A 15,539-nucleotide genomic window follows, 5' to 3' on the forward strand; every position below is an offset into this window, starting at 1 on the left:
ATCATATGTCCTATTTGTGTATATTGTATTTAGTGTCAGTACTATCCCATATTCTAGCAGAAATGCCTGACCTTTGATTTGAGCGACAACAAAATAAAGACAAAAACTATTCGTGTGTATCTGACCTGAACTTTATAATCTTGTGGAAAGGTTAGTGAGCAGCAGGCTGACTCATGCTCCAAACACACAGAAATATAAACACCCACATGCCTGCACACTAGCAAACCATGCACAACAGAGCGGGTGGAAAACACTCAGAGTATCTGAAAAGGTCAAGGGTTGTGGATCAATTCTGACAGGGCCACCGGGATATGGACACAGATGGTGCATAATCTCCCATCCCCTCTGAATTATGCAGCGTGACTCTACTCCCCTCTCTTCTCTGGCCAAAATCACGGCCACAAACATTCATTCAGACCTAGTTAGACTCTACTAAAAGCCTGTTGGTTTACACTCCTGTGACACAATGAAGGGACAACCAATGCCCAGATTAGCCAAAAAAAAGGGGTGATTTTAAGAATGATAGAAAAAGTGCAATTATCTTTCATTTCTGATATTTTCTTGTTTTTCTTTTTTCTTTTAATGGTTGAATTAACTATTTAAGTTGGTACAAGCAGAAACAAATATATATATATATATATAAATATAATACCAACTGGATCTGTGCCACTGACAATGAATGTGGACAAACTTGCAGAGCCTTTTACAGCATATATACATATATACATACATACTCATGCTAAAATCCTGATAATTCATAATGTTATCCCAGATACTCGATGTAAAATGTATTTCAGATTTTAATTGTTGATGGAACAATTCCAGGAAAAGTTGACAGATTTCCAGTCGCTGTGCACAGCTTTGAGAAAGACTTGTTTCCAAATCTAAAGTATCAAAGATCACAGGGTTAGCATATAACAATGTACTTTTCCATGAAAATTTAAGTACTTTCATGTAGCTTAAATTATTATTTCTAGTGTCACACAGGTAAATCAATTATTGATTAAAGCAAAGGGCTTTGATTCAAAGCAATGGCAGAGATCAAAACATATTTTTAGGACAAATCTGCGACAACTTTCTTCTGCGTACAAAAGCCAGGACAAAGGGAGGGAGAACACCATGTCAGATGTGTTTATAATCCATTATTTTGTAGAAAAATACATGAGGTGTCCAAAAAAGACCATTACCGCAGCAGTAATGACACAGTGACATTAAAGTGGGCAAACATACATGCACACATAAATGTAAAAGACATATACACCAAGGGGAAAAAAGTAGAGGAAGATGGCACAGGATGAGCTTCACTGCCTTTCAATTACTGTCCCCTCTCTCCTTATGCTCCTCCAGCTCTCCTCTGAGACAAGAGAGAGCTGTGAAATTGAATTGCTGAGCACATCTCGACAAACAAAGCAACTCTCCACCTTACTGCCAACAGAGGGAAGGACCAGCACCGTGACAGCAACAACACACCCGTGTCAGAGCCTGATAAGTTCACTAACTGTTGGAAAGAAAACAAATCTTGGGGCTTAAATCAGAAGTGCAGTGGAGCAGCTGAATGGACTGGGAAGGCAGGAGGTATAGGTGCACTGTATGATTGGTCGTGGTTCTGTGCTCTAAGACGCACTTTCCAAAATCTGGTACTTTAGCTGGTGCATGTGGATGTAATGTAAGTGTAGATTTATTCAGATTCTTTAATGTGAAAAGTCTGGAAGTAATGCATGTGATGAACTGACTTCCTCCTCTTATTAAAAGAATGGCCTACTTGGATGAGAAGATTGATACCACTCTCATGAAGCCATATCATGACTTGACTTGGTTTTCTGAATAATACAGTAAACACCTATGTAGCTATGTTACTTAGAGGGCATTTCTGTATTGAAAAACAACATGACAGCACAATCTTGTATTGGAAAATCATTAAGATGAATCTGAGTGACACTGAACTTTCACTGGCAGACAGCCTGTCTGGCATCTGTAGGTTGAAATCTGACGATTGAGGAACAAAAATAGCCACTATAGCACAAATTAGCCCCCACAGACATTCTTTAGTGTTCATCATCATTATGTAGAACAGTTGTTATATCTAAAGTGTTCTTAGATTACAATGGACATGATTGAAAGGTTGAGAAAAATAACTTTCTTTAGAGAGGCAGATCACACAGCAGTATTTGTGTTAATGCAGCATATGGTAGCCTGTCTCAAGAAGTAATTTAGTATCACATTCAGTTTCAATAATCATCTTTCTGTGAAATGTAACAAGTAACCCTGCAGTAACTGTTTTTGGCCACTTGGGGACAGTTGAAGCCAACTGTGAACATCACATTGACATAGTATCACTGTTTTTGATTTGATAATTGATGATAAATGATGAATGTGTTAGCATAAAGTTGTCTAATTATTGCACATTCAGCTTAGCAACATTCATAGGAGTCATGGTAGGTAGGATTTAAGGGCAATGTCACTAAAAAGCATTTGCCTGCTGTTGCTGAGAACAATGCTAGCGGTGTCATGAGATGAAACCAAAATAATTAGCTTCCCAACCCAAAAACCAAAACAGTGAGCTGAAAGAGGCTACAGAGCTTCATACAGCTGAGGGGATCTGTATAGTCAGGTAAGAACACTCTGTGGGTTCATTGCTAAAGGCAACCTTTCTCCCTCTCTGTTTATCTAACTATCCTCCAGTCCCAGCTCTGTATTTGTTGCCCTTGAGATGAGGCACTGCACGGCGGACGGTCTGCTTGGTCCTGCTTAGCCTCAACCCCCTCCACCACCACCACCCTGGAGGCCCCTGAGGCACCCTTGGGCCTACCAAGCTTCCTCAGGCCCACAGTTGGTGATCTAGATTTACAAGCCACCACATATGGCATCCCTCTATTATTTATACTCTGGGGAGGTGGGGTATTGGAGTCTTGCACCATGTCACTACCGGGGAGGGGGGGGGCATTGCCTGCCAGTTTCTGCATTGTAGTGTGTATTTGTGTGTGTGCATTCATTATTTCTGGATGAAAGGTGTATTTAGTTTTGACATGGGGTTATGTAACATATGAGATGATCCCCATACAGCATCAGGTTGTGTGTTACAACCAAACACACACACAAATCTTTGTACACCTATCTTTGTGGGGACCTGCAATTACCCTAGCCCCTTACCTTAACCATCACAACTGAATGTCTACCCCTAACCCTTACCTAAACCTATTTCTAACCCTAACCCTAAAACCAAGTCTTAACCCTCAAACAGCCATTTAAATTTGTAGGGTTCAGCATTTTGGTCCCCACAAAGCTGTCGGACCCCACAAGTATAATGGGACCCCACAAATATGGTAAAACAAGCCAGCTCATGCACACATATACTCAAAGGAAGCGTGGATGAAAGAGTGCAGGCTTTCTGTGCACATGTTAGCATGAATGCAATCAGAAAGGAAAGAAGTACACACATGCTCACAGGCAGTGCAGCTGAAAAGGTGATACAAAAGCTATAGAACCCTCTTCTTAAACACACAAACACACAAAACGCACACACACGCACACACTGATTACTTCTCTCTGCTTGTACATGAGTGGGCCTCCTGACCAGCAGAGAGGAGCTGGGAGTGAATTACGAACCATTATCCCCTGTGCTAAAGCAGTTACAGCCGAAACCTGAGAGCCCTCACCGGAGGGAAGAGATGGAGAGAGTACAGACAGAGAGAGAGAGAGAGAGAGGGGAAGGGATAAGCAAGAGCAGCGGAGAGAGTGACTTCAGGACAAACGGAAACAAGGAGAAAACAGATGGGGCGAAGAAGGTGGAGGAGGGATAGGATGACAGGGGAAAAACATAGTGATGGAGAGCGGTAAGAAGGGGTAGAACAACTCCTCCTGACATTTCTCTGCACGAGGTAAACTTGGGTGATGGTCTACCTTTCGGGTCTGTTCTTTTATTCTCACCCCTCACTTGTTCTGTTCTTATCTCACCCCACCACCATCCCCATCTTTGCCCTCCCTCTGTTCCATTTTCCTCCATCATTTTGTCACAGGTTCATGGTTTTCTTGGAAAGATGACATCACATTAGTCACAGTGTTTAATCAAATGTCATTATCATTTCACAGAACTCTCTTTCTCTGTGTGTGTGTATGTGTGTCCGTGTGTGTGTGTGTGTGTGTGTCCGTGTGCGACTGTTTCAGTAATGTCACTTCCACTCTTGGCAGGAACAGAAGATTTATCCCTATGGGCACTCGTCTCACAGCTCTCTGAGAAAATATGAACAAAGAAGAGGGGAGAAGGTGAGAGAGCCAAAAAAGAGAGATAATAAGACAGTGTGTGTGTCTGTGTGTGTTAAAGATCAAGAGAGTGAAAAAATACCTCTGAAAGGGGTTAAGGAAAGATGAGAGTGAAACAGAGGGGACTGCTGAGCAATTACGAAAGAAAGGACATGAAAAAGGAAGGACAGGCGGAGTTGGCGTCTGCAGGAAAGAGGAGGACAGGAAGTGGAGGGGAGGATGCAGAGCAGTGATGTCCTCCTGGAGTGGGTGTGGGTGTGGGGTGGTGGTTGTGGTGGGTGTGAGCCGGGGATAATCCTTGTATCCCATTGTCTCCTGTTTTCAAACCAATTATTGTCATCTGCAGCCCCATGAAAGAGAGTTAATGAGGGGAGCAGAGCTTTGGAGTGTCAGGGCACAGTCAGGGGAACGGAGATAAAAAAAAATAAAAAAAAACACGGGATGGAGAGAACGAAGGGGATACAAGGGAAAGAAATGTGGTGGTGATGGTGCAAAGGGATAGAATGTAAAATAAGTGAGAGGGAAGAGAAAAAGTCAAGTGTCAGGAAGGCGGGCAGCTCACTGATGCATTTTGTATGCCCTACACTATCCTCCCTGCTCTATCACATGTCTTGCCTTAAAAATAAATCCTCACTCCTCCTTTTCATCCTCTTTCCATTTTCTGTCTTTTTCTAAGAGAATCCATTTGTATGATTTTGTATTTCTACATTTTTAAAAAATTCAACTGAATAAACTCCACAGAGTCATATATCAAATATAATTTAGAAAAAAGACAGCTCCTCATATGCAAGCTTAAGACATTTATGACGGTATTCCTGGTGTTGGCAAGTAATGATGCTCCATGTTGCATTGCTACTAGCATGGTGCGCTTCATTTGAACTAGGAAATTTCAAGTTCCCAATTCCGAAGTCTGCATGCTCATAATTCTGCGTAATGCATTGTTATTAACTGGTATAGCTACCAATAGATGATAATGGTTAACTTAACTACAGCAAAAACCCACTTCCTCACCCCATGAAATAAAAAAACTTCTATGTTGTTGTACTGGAACACGTAGCAGCCAAGTAGAATAGCTTCTTTCAAAACCACCAGTTGTAAACAATTTTTTCCACTAAGTAGCGAGTTAGCACAACCAAATGCATTATTTTCTCTTTAGGGAATAGTTTCAACCTTAACCCTCCCGTTTCCCTTCATATTCTGTATACTTACTATTATTCAAAAACAAAAGATAACCGCTTCGGAATCACGAATGTCATGCACAACAACAAATCCTACTACTACTACTACTACTACACACACACATGAAGGCACATTGTCAGCCACTGGGTCACTTTGACCCAGAGGACAACATGAGGGTTAAGCAGCTTCCACTGACTAGCCTGTAGTGTAGCTTGCAAACTGTAGTGTTGTTATATTGTAAAGCATTTTGTGACAGCCTACTCTTGAAAGGTGCTACACACAGTAAGTAAAACCAGAACTTTTTTGCTCCAGAAGTTAAAAAAAACAAAAAGAACCCGATGATTATGGATGAAAATAACACACCACGTGCTGCAGGACACAACTCAATAAATCCATAAATCAATCCATCTGTATGTCTGTTCTCCAACTCATGACTTAATGTGTCTACACTGTCACACATGCCTAATGCCTAATATGTGAATGTCTTCTGTCTCCTGTGTGCATTCGGTCTGTGTTGAGCATTTTCTTGCATATAGATGCAACATGCTCAATGCTACAACCATAGGGCTCCCTCTGCATTCACACGACAGGTTGTCTGCTATAGGCTGCTTTCACCATGGCAACCATATCTGCAACAGCCATTTTTAACCTCAATTCATTCATTTACAATGTCTCTACATCGCTCCATACAGTATGTCTCTCCTACTCATCTTGTCAGAAGCGTCTGTCTCCTATCAGTGTATAAATTTCCATCGCAAAGACATCACTAATACAAGACTTACTGGCTCAAACAGAACACTGCAAAAGTGGTTGTGTTTTTAGATTTGACAGCCAAACTGTGAGCAACAGCATTTGGTTAGAAATAAAATACATTTTTTTTACATTAGTGGTACATAGTGTTACTTGTATTATGTCTACACTGTTATCATTAATATTGTTAAATGATATAAGTTGATACAAACCCCATGTATTATTTAAAACAGTATGGCAGTGCCTAAGGCTGGAAGCCTTAATATACTAATATCAGTACCTTTATCACAGTGCAGTGCATATGAAGGATAATGCCAAGTAATTTATTGGCATCTTCCCCCTTTCAGATCAGTAACAGATGACAGGAAATGAGAGGAGATGCAAAAACTCCAAAATAAGACCTAAGCTGCAATACTGGGATCATCTTAAGTGTTTCTCACAGATGCTGTAAGTGTGTGTTGCATTTACATCTGATCCACGTCACACCCATTCAAAGTAACTCTTGGGGGTCATTTAAACACTGTGCAGCTTTAAACAACATCCCAGGACCCCACAGCAAAGTAGGTTGGAGTAAGTAGTGATGCCAGTTTACACTTGCGTCTATGCATAATTCAAGGGGATACAGTATATTCCCATTCATTTTAGACCCATGAATAAACACACTTGTTGAAGTCACTTAATGCTCACATTAGTCAGCATGCACACTCTGCACGTGTCCCGTTTGTGTGTGTGTGTGTTTTGTGGTGTTGCGAGCACATGTTGTTTCAGCTGTGACTGGCAGGGCAGGTCACTGTGGGAGCATAAATGCTGCGAGTGACTAGAATTTGCAACTGCCTCCATTTCCCCCTAGACACAATACACACACAGTCACTCATGTGTGAAAAACACACAGACACACATGTGTAGAAGAACAGAATCTCTCTCTCTCTCTCTCTCTCTCACAAACACACATGCACAGTGTGTGAAAGGCCTGAATCTGTTGAATATTACAGTTTCAGAGCTGCACCTACCACACTTTACCAGCTGGTTTCTGTGACAAATCAGATCTGTTTTAGGCTCAAACCCTCTTATTACCTGCACCGACAACTCAGTCACAACTGAAAATGAAATGCAGCGAGAAAGATTGCAGCTGAAGAACAGATAAGGTGATAATGACAAATGAGGATGTGATTTTCTTTTGCAGGCTTTTGTGCGTGTGTGATTGTATTTACTGGAGTGTGCGAGATGGAGAGAAGGTGGCAGGAAGAGAGAGAGAGAGAAGGGGAGCGGTGTTGCAGCCGTGATGAAGCAGAGAGACAAGAGGAAAAAAAAAGACTGGGAAGTTTTCACCTTCCTCTCGAAAATCTCGACGCTGCATTCTTGTCACTCGTTCGCATGATCAATGAGAGAATGTGTGAGGAATAGAGGAGAGGGAAAAGGACAAGATATCTCACTGCTCTCCAGAAAGCCAGACACTGCTGTTACCACCCAAGATCGACCCTTAGTGTATAAGTACTTGTGTGCATTCATTAGAGTATGCACACATTCATTAGTCTATATTGTTTTAAAATCCTATGAGAGCCCATAGATCCACTCAACTCCCCCTCATCAAATCAATATAAACACAAAGTCACCATTAAAACAGGATCACTCAAAGCGTAAGAGCAACATTGTTGGTTGATTATGAGCAACACAATAAAAAAAAAAAAACACATCTTGGCAGGATTACTGCTAATCTGTAGTTGCACTACATATCATCCTCTGATGTGCATGTAATTGGCAGAATCTTTATTGACTCTCTTTTTTTATATTAAACATTCATACAGGAGGATCAAAGCAATTTGCTATTTTCTGTCTGTTTTGTTTAAATCGAACACTTTTAATAGATTTAATTTAATTCCTACATTCCACACAAATCTACTGAGACATGACAACACATTTTTCAGCATCATTAAACAATTTGAGTAAAGGCAGTTTGGGTCTTTACAACACTTGGCAATGAGATAGGTAATCATTATTGTAATATTAGGGCATGACTGAAAGTGGAGGACTTGGATCCTCTGTCCTGCTGAGGTGTCACACCACATATCAGCGAGGAAATGCAAGACCAAAATATCAAAACAGGGCCAACATCCTATCTCAGTTTGCCTGATACACATTTAAGCATCACTGCAAAAATAGTTTTATCTTGTCCACAGAGTTATTCCAAGATGCTGAGACAAATATGAGTCAAATACTGATATGTTAGCGAGTCAAATGTTATTTTATGCCATGTAAGACTAAGAGATCATCTTGTAAGTATCGAACAATGACACTTTAAATGACAATTTAAAGGTGTACTGGATGCTTAAACAAGTCTTTAAACTTGTGTTAACTGTTTTTTTTTTTGTTTTTTTTTGGCCACATGAGGACAGGATTTTGAAGTCCAAAACAATCTTTAGCCTAACCTTATTGGTAAAGGGAGAATGGGTTAATAATGTCTTAAATAACTAATAACAGCAGCGTTATTCTCTGCTCTTATTGGTTGAATATGTTCAGGATTTAGAAGCCTCCTCCTCTCCCAGTTACAAACTATTTTAAAACACTGAGCCCAGCCTTGTAAACCCCCTTTGTGTTTAGCTAGAATTTGCCTGGCAACAGAGAGGTGGGAACTCTGAGGTTCAGGAACTATTTTGTGATATTTAAAACAGAAAAGCAATTCCAAAATTTATTTCATGCGTAAAAGAAGAAATTCAGTTTTTTAATTTGATTACATGTTGCACTGTGTTGGTGTGAACATGGTATAAGCAGAATAATACTATCTCTTAGGTTATTTAAAGTTGATATGGCTAATGTGTTAGCTTATTTACACATTCAGCAGATTAGCATCTATTAATATTGATTTATTTATCATGTTATGTCCACCTGATGAATGTTGGGCCAGTATTTACTCTCCTTTTAACTGAGGTCTGGTCACCAACTGCTAAAAAAATGATCTGGGTCTTCAGCTGCTTAAAGCTCCGCCACCTAGTAGTTAACTTTGCCATTTGTGTGTCATTTTGGTGCCTGGCAGGTGATGTACAATGGGTTTTTAGGGTTTGTTGCTGGAAATTGCTGCCTGCTGCTGTTAGAAATAACTCTAAAAAATGATGTACAGCAGTATTGTTAAGGTCCATAAGACCAACACACTGAGACAGTGATAACTGTGTGGGTTCATCACTATGACCCCTTTCATATTACACAGTCATTTTATTCATAGTTAATATGAAAATATTGGCTGCAGCTTAAAAAATCTCTTGCTTGTGATCAAAGAATTGATACTGTATATAAGTAGAGTTACAATATCAGTTTTTCACCTAATTTTAACACTTCACTTGACACTGAATGACTTTTTGTTGACATTTTCTGCAGTGAGGGCCCTGTGTTGTGGTCATTAGCTGGCTTTGGGCAGAGCTCTCTGAATGCCAGCACTAATTCTACACATATAATTGGCCATCAAGAACTGAAAACCCCACTGACGGAGCCTGACTAGGGCTAACTGGCTCAAACTGCTCCCAATCGTCTATCGCTGGCTGTTTATGTCTGAATTTTGTGCCAACATGTTTTTCGTTGCGATGCTCCTGAGTGTATGTGGAAAAGACAGTGTTGAACCTCAGACTACGTTGGGACTCTCCTCTACTGTTTTCTGGCCCTGACATATTTGCCAGATAGGTGCGAACGCATGTGCATAAGTTAATGTGTGAGTTCTAACCGATGGGCTCTGGTCATGCGATCCATGCTGCTGTCTAATTATCCAGATGTGATGGATGGCTTTGATTAAATCATATGAAGGCTGAGACAGTCACTGCCTCCCTCTATCTCTTTTTTCCCCTTCTTTCTTTTTCTTTCCTTCTCTTCCCATGTCTCTCTCTTACACACACACATATAGGATCTCTCTTTTTGCTTCCACTGTATGATATGGGACTTGAGTAGTTCAGAACAGATGAGCCCCGCTCTCAACATTGATAAAAGATATCCATAAATCATCTGGAGAGAGCAGGAGAGAGAGAGGGAGAGAGGGAGGAAGTGCGCGTGAGTGACACCGAGTGAATTAGAGACAAAAGGAAAGACGGACAGATAGAGAGACACAATCAGAGAGAATGGAATATCACAAACTAATAATACTTTCTTAATGTTAATTTTCACACAGAATCACTGACTCCATCCTCTTGTCAAAAACCAGATAAGCAGGATCATTTTTGAGACAATTCTATTTGTCATCTTCATCATCTTTTTTTTTTTGGACATTTCTTGGACTCTTTCTGCGACATTTCCTGACTGTTAATGTAGCCGCTGGTTGACTTCAAGTTGTTACTTTTTCTCAGAACTTGACAGCAACACAATCAGGCCTTAAAAAGGTCTACAGTGGCCCCCGTGGCACAAAAGAGACAACACATTTATTACATGCTTTTTTGTCATCTCTTTTTTTTTTTATTGTGTCCATTTTCCTGTCAGTAATACAAAGCAGTAGCTACAGCTTTTGACAGTGACAGATGGCCCTCTTGTTGTGCAGCTTGGAGAAGGAGGAGAGTAAATAACTTTTTTGAAGGGAACAATTGCAGAATCCTGCATGAACAATAGAAAAGTAAAGTTTGTTTTGTACAATGTAAAAAAAAGTAAGAATTTCAGCATTAAGTTGTTGAGAATATAATAGGTTAGTATGCAGGACTGCAACAGAGAAAACGATGCTCAGCCTAATTCTCTTATCTACTGCTGATAAGCTGCACTGCAGATAATCAAGGAACACAATTGATAACCTGTTTCTCCTGCAGGCTCAGTTCTGTCTGCTTCGTCACAGCCACACAACCCAAAACTACACACATCCTAATGAGACGCTGTCCTTCAGCGCTACAAAAAGCTGCTGTTCGAAGTTTTACTCTCCCAGAAACCATATGCTGACAGCGGGGAGACTGGGCACAGAGCCACAGAGCCATACACACACACAAACATGTAAGTAAAGATACGCACACTCACACATGCGGTTAATGTATGCGTACCCATACACAGACAGCCATTCAGAAGTGGAACTTGAGAAAAGAGGGGGGAGAAAAAAATGCAGGGAAGTGACTCATCTCTGCAAAAATACAGCTCACATGACATCAGTTTTATGGAGTCCACTGTTCTATTAAATGATCAAATACACTGTAAAAAAAAAACTGCAATACACTTGTGTTATGGGGCTGATATTTATAGCAATGGTATATACAATATACCACATATGTATATGGAAGCACCAGCATTTTGTAGCATCTGCATCTGTATATATTCAGGTACCACAAATGTAAATGGTAATTACAAACTATGTCTAGTCAGCAGATCCAATCAGAAAACACGTTAGACAGCGCTCTGTACCAGCAACATCAAAACAGCACACACAGGAGAAGAATGTGGAGAGCTGCTTGTCCTTTTTACGTGTAAAAGTTGACTTTTGTGTGGAAAAAAAAAAAAAGATGGATACATGCTAACACCAACACAAGTCTCAAGTCTCTCTGGGAACAAGTATGACAACAGAAAAAATGAAAGCCTTTAGGAGAGCAAGAACTCATCAAATGTGCTGTGTATTCTCATTTCAGCCCCATTTTTTAGCCTATATTTGTTTCATTTTGGCCAACTGGCACCATTAAAAGTATGCCAAATTTGCTATTAGCAGTTCCTGTTTGCAGTATACTCTTGGATACTAAAGAAAACATTATGACGCTCAGGCAAGTTCTGAAGCAGATTTTTGGACATTGTGATGGACATCCAAGGTTATGATATCAGTTGTGAGCGTAAGTCACTCTGAATGATATCAGTCTCCTGGGTAGGCTTTTGGCTTTCTCTTCATCTTTGGCTTTGTCCAGTGGAATGTCCATCACACGTCTATTACAAACCATATCCCAATAGTAAAAATTGCGCCTGGGATGATGATTTAAATTACACCGAAAGTCTGTATCACAGAACAGTGGTCACATTAGCACCAAACTGTGTGTGCCGTGCTTGGAAATAACACCTACCAACAATATGCCATTACAGTCCGATACCTTGTACTAAACAGGCCATTTTCACAGCAGACATTGTGACTGCACCTCAGTGAACACATGTTACTTTGACACGCCCTAAAGGAAAGGAAAACTCACAGGAGAGTGAGGGAGATGTTGATCAGGCATAGTCTGTACACACTCACACTGTCCTGAGGTCCAATCAGTATAATAAGTAAGTATTCACATTTTCTGCTACTTTATACTTCTAATCCACTGTAGGTTCAGTTCTCTCCACTTCACTTACATTTATAGTTATTTGTCACTTTACACTCTATTTTAGAGCCATTCAAAAGATCTAAACTATTAAATAATCACAGCATGAGTTCAACTGAAACCGTCTATGGTATAAGTATGATGATTCCACTGAAATGTCTCTATAGAAACTGATGAACACTGCAGAGGAAGTTTCTTCATTTGTCACCTCCACCTAATCCATTATTTTCTTATATCTGGACACCTTGTCATGTATTAATGCTTACATAACACTCATGCACAGTTGTCAGGAGTGAATTACAGTGCCCTGGACTTGCCTTGACAGCAATGACAGGCATGACATATCACTGTGTCGACAGCGCAAAGCCAAGTTGGCATTAAATAACAGAGGTTTTCCAGTTCTTACAACAATATTTTGATGCATCTGTGATTGCACTGGAATAGGACATTACAACCAATCCTGCCTGACCATCCCATCAGAGAACATGCACACACACATGCACACACGCACACGCACACACACAAGGCACTTAGTCTCTAAGTGGCTATCTCTCTAGCTATAATTAAGTGGAAGCTTCAGAGCTCTATATTGTCTGGTGAATCCAACAAAAAAGAAAGAAAAAGACGAATGCATGACTGATATCAGCTGAGGTGGTGATGGATAAATAGGTAAATAGGGAGGATAAATAAATAAAATGACAAATGGATGGGAGCTAGATGGATGGGAGACAGTTAAGTGGTTTTAGCCAATTCGAGAGGGAGAGCAGATAGATCCAGAGTGCTACCAGACACCAGATGGACTGAGGAGCGTTGACGTCACTGTGGTAACAAAAGACTCTGGAGAAAGGAGGGAGGGGAGAGGGAGGAGAGAGTGAAGAAGAGGTGGAGACTGAGGCTAAGAATAGTAGTACAACCTCGGGCCAGCACAATCGGTCGGCCCTGCCTGCTATTTTTTACTTTACTACTGTGCCAACCAGCACTCGTCTGACATCTTTCTCTCCTCTTTTTCTCCATCACTATCTCCATCAGTCATTTTCCAAATTGTAAGGCCAACTCTGTCACGCCAACATGCTGCGCATTCTGTAACCTCTGAAAAAGCTGCGTTGCCAACTCACGCGCAGCAGGTACAAGTCAAACAGTGGTATGTAGTGTTCAACCATGAATGTGGATTGCAGCTTCAAAAGCAAAGCAGAGGAGTAACTCAATCGATACTGTTTCACACGTGAGATCAAACACAAGACACTCAAGGCCGTGCGGAGAGAGCAGAGTGAGTGGCATGCTTCTGATCCCCACTTTCTTAGAGCTGCTTCATTGACGTGAGTTAATCCTTGAGAAGTTCCATTGGGAACGCTTACATGTTCCTCCTGGGGTTAGATTTCAAGGACGCATAAGACAGAAGAGGGATTTATATGTGAGGGTACAGGTGACAAGTAGCTGCAGGAATTACACATGCATGTGTGAGTGTGTGTGCGTATATGCATGTACTCTCTACTTACCACAGTCTCATCAGGAAATGGTGCTCCATGTCTTCAGGTGGAAACGGTCAACTAAATAACTCGCTCTCAGTCACTCTGTCGAGGGAAGAGACAAAGAAAACATCAGGGAAGCTCAAACTGCAACAAAGCTCTGATGAACCCTACCATACCTGGCAAGGACCATTCAGTTCTGTTTCTCTGTCATTTCTCCACAGTACATGCCTCCCTCCATTATGGGAAAAGCACCCCTCCCCATGAGCTCTGACCTGTAAATGGGTCCTTGGCGGTGCCAAAAGATGCAATGTGGTGGAACATGTGCGGCTGTGCCTGTCGGGACCCGAAACAAGAGGCTCCCCTGACTGCCTGGCTAATGCCACAGCAGCTCCCCTGCTTGGAGCGCTGGGCCCTGGAGCCGCGAACGGAGGGACAGTGGAAGGAATATGACAGGCGGAGAGCGAGGGAAACAGTGGAGAGAACAAAATTAGCAATGGAAAAAAAAGGGTCAGGAATGAGGGATGGCAAGAAATAGAGGGAGAAAAAAGAGAGAAAGAGGAGGGGGTGACTAAGAGGCTAACAGCTTAATTGAGTGTGTGCTGCGTCCAATTACCTTCTAAAGGTAGCAGAATGTGTGAAATCACTTTGACTTCAGAAAAGAGAAAAAAAAAAACACACTCTGAGGCTCACACAAAGAAACTCTGTCACCTGATGTGTGTGCATGTGTACCTGTGTTCATAAAATGTAGATAATAAGAAAAAAGAGAACATATTATTGTGCATTCACCCCTGCTAAAGTGAGCTGAATGCTAAGCTACCAAGCTAAACTGCACTGGATGCCACAGGGTTCCACACACTTAATTACTCTTCCAGTAACATTAGCATTAGTCCAGTGATTACTATTAGCTGTTAGCATTAGCTCCCTGGGCTTTCTTCTTGCTGTCATTCTATGCCTCATTATTGCTAATGCAACCCCTCAGCGTGTGTTTGGGGCTCCATGGTAACAGCCGCTAATGTACAGACTACATTTACTGTTTGAACCTAAGTGAGGAATCATTTACAAGATGACTGGTTGCGTTCCTACAATTCCCAAATGCCACGACAAGAGCCTGATTTCATTTCAGCAGCGTATCACCAGGTAATTATATTTCGCTAGCTCGAATAGATTTTTGTTGTACACAGTTGCATTCGGAGACCGAAGGCCACAGCCCACGATCACAAGAGGTTTTTAATATGCATTGTGTGACATGAGGCCCTGTATCCTTGCCAATCCTACACTGAGGATCTGCCGCTGTCGCTCGTCAAGCGGAGCATGGCAGATGCTCTCACAAGCTCCCATTGATTTGCCCGAAAAGTGTGTATGTAAGCGCGTGTTTTTTGTGCGAGTGTGTCTGTGTGTGTGCGCGAGCGTGATGTGTCGCTAGCTAGCTGCAGAGATAATTAGAACACAACTCTTTTGCTGTCCCTGCAGGCCACTGATCCAGCTGCTTTCATCTAATATAGGTCAGCTGTGACAAAGCCCTCACCACGGACACTGATCAGCTCTGCTAGCTCTCTCATACACAAAATATGCAATCACACACACACACGGGGTGAGGAATGTTGTCTTGCATGTATATGGTACTATATGTTGCATACAGTATACGGGTAAT

At 41.4% G+C, this 15,539-nt stretch overlaps 2 protein-coding genes across 4 annotated transcripts in view; both read right to left on the bottom strand.

The window, feature by feature from the left end:
* Positions 1-15,539, bottom strand: part of LOC108900388 (sodium-dependent neutral amino acid transporter B(0)AT1) — a 244,075-nt gene that overhangs the window by 174,263 nt on the left and 54,273 nt on the right. The gene's annotated exons all lie outside the window — the stretch shown is intronic.
* The window catches only part of dlgap3 (discs, large (Drosophila) homolog-associated protein 3), a 108,924-nt gene that overhangs the window by 38,426 nt on the left and 54,959 nt on the right, over positions 1-15,539 (bottom strand). For both annotated transcript variants that reach the window (XM_051065645.1, XM_051065634.1), the window contains exon 2: positions 13,916-13,990. The gene's annotated coding sequence lies outside the window, so the exon portion shown is untranslated. The remainder of the gene's footprint in view (positions 1-13,915; positions 13,991-15,539) is intronic.

The sequence above is a fragment of the Lates calcarifer genome, linkage group LG3 (assembly GCF_001640805.2).
Source record: "Lates calcarifer isolate ASB-BC8 linkage group LG3, TLL_Latcal_v3, whole genome shotgun sequence".
In the NCBI taxonomy this organism is placed as follows: Eukaryota; Metazoa; Chordata; class Actinopteri; family Centropomidae; genus Lates; species Lates calcarifer.